Here is a 2,180-nt window from a genome sequence, read left to right as displayed (position 1 = left end):
CTATGCCATATTTTACCATCTAATTTGCTGCAGCAGCCAATCTTTTTTTCAGTGTAGGATATACAATAATATGTCTCGCGCTTGAAGGAATTATAAAGTCCTAGGACGCGCAAAATAAGTAGCGATTCTCTCTTTCTCTTTCTCGCCTAAAAATAAGCAATTTAAATCGGGATAATTCGAGCACGACTCTTCGATATCGAGAAGATTCTACTTCTTCTTAATTTTTTTTTCTTACACAGTTCGAGGAGCTGAGATCCTCGAACCAATTATAGGGGAAAAGCGAGCTCTATATACAAACGCGGAAATGGAAGCAATTTCGTATCGGTTGTAAGTTTTATACCAAGTCACATCGAGTTAGCTCGCACCCGTTACGAGGACACGAACAACCTTCGGTGACGTGATATCCCGTCGTCTTTGAAACGGTAGACAGCAACCCCTCGCGCGAAAGCGCCCGTCTTTAAGACCGACTTTATTCCGGCATTTCATATCTCGATCGTGGGTCTTTACATCGTCCCAGCTCGCTTTATCGACGTTTTTCTTAAGTGGCATGTTTGCTAGCTTCAATCTGGCTGTGTTTAGAAACAATTCTACCTGTGCCACATTCGTTATGATTATCGATGTCGCGTGCCTCAGCTCAGTGAAAATCACGTCATGGACGTCATATAACACGGCACCCACTGTTCAGACATGTATATATGCCGCGTGTGGATGTACACGTATGACCTCTAAGTAACAAAACTATCGTCCGTATGCACGTATTGTCATTAAATACAACGCGACTGGGTAAATCAATGATACTCTCTTGCATGCGTAAACTATATACCCTGTAAGAAAAGCAAACCTGCCAAGCAGAGTGTTTCGTTTTGATCGCGCGTAAGCGAATTCCCAATAACGCGATATAATCTCTCTGATCTTTCAAATGCGAAATTGCTCGTATTATAGTGACTGTCAGAAATTTCGTGCCGACATGTAATTTTATAATTATAATTTTTGTCAATCTGTTTTTTAATTTTTGTTGTAATCAACTTAATATATTAAGTATGTGTATATATTATAAATATATTAAGTACGTGTATATCAAAAATGTATCAGGTGCATAGGTTCTGCAAAAAATTACTGAAGAATTAGAAATGTATACTATCTGTAAATAATAAAAATAAATGTTTTATACATATGAAACAGCTCAATAACATCATTTAAACTATAAAATTTGTATTGTCAAATATAAACATTGTCAAATATTTATATATGATAATGTTTATATATTTAACAACACAATTTTATAATTTAAATGAAAATGTTCTCATTCTATATCTTAATTATTTTTTAAAAACATGTCTACTGTTTATTGAAATAATTTATAGTCGAGGTCCTAATTAAATTGTTGCCAAACTTTTTGTATCATTTTTAAATACAATATATATCAGGGTTCCCACAGACCTGGAAAACCGGGATAACCGGAAAATGTCAGGGAAATTGAAATTGGTCAGGGAAAACCGGGTAATGTCAGGAAAAATATAAAAGAATCTGGAATTTTGAATTTTGTTCGCAATTCTTTTAAAATGCTTTTATTCCAAATAATTGTTATAATTTTTTAAACATTATATCTAACGTTTATAGTTAAATACGTTAAAAACTCGACAATTTTTGGTAATGCATTTGTAGAAAGAGGATTTTCCATCAACAAAGAAATTACCGTTGAGAATCAACTTGCTAAATCTTTAATTGCGCAGAGGCAAGTTTATGATGCAATACAAGCGTTAGGCGGCTTAAATAATGTGGTAGTTGACAAGCAAATGATTCTCAAAATACGAAATGCTAGATCATTGTATAGTGAAGCTCTTGAAGAAGCAAAAAAAGAAAGACAAACACAAACAAATGAAAATTTAAAAAAAAAGAGACATTGATGAAATAGTGAACTAAAAAAAAAGATTAAAAATTATCACTGAAAAACAGGAGGAAACCGATTTAATAGATGAAAAAATTCATGAGCTCCAAATATCAGTTCGAAAATAAGTACCATTTTTTAGAGAGTATTGAAAAATAAACTAGTTTATAGATGAGTCATTTTGTCAATAAAAGTAATTGTTCTTTTTTTTAAATGTATAAATTAGACATTTCTCAAAATGTTAAGTTTTTTGTTCCGTATAATTTAATACAAAATCAGTTTAATTGACATT

At 32.5% G+C, this 2,180-nt stretch overlaps 1 protein-coding gene across 1 annotated transcript in view; it reads right to left on the bottom strand.

Moving 5' to 3' along the window:
* The window catches only part of LOC108721438 (probable sodium/potassium/calcium exchanger CG1090), a 15,987-nt gene that overhangs the window by 8,905 nt on the left and 4,902 nt on the right, over window positions 1-2,180 (bottom strand). The window lies entirely within an intron of this gene.

This window comes from Mycetomoellerius zeteki, unplaced genomic scaffold, assembly GCF_001594055.1.
Source record: "Mycetomoellerius zeteki isolate Tzet28-1 unplaced genomic scaffold, Tzet1.0 scaffold172, whole genome shotgun sequence".
Lineage (NCBI taxonomy): Eukaryota > Metazoa > Arthropoda > Insecta > Hymenoptera > Formicidae > Mycetomoellerius > Mycetomoellerius zeteki.
The sequence above is the reverse complement of the archived record's forward strand: the minus strand, read 5'-3'. Positions and strand labels throughout refer to the sequence as shown.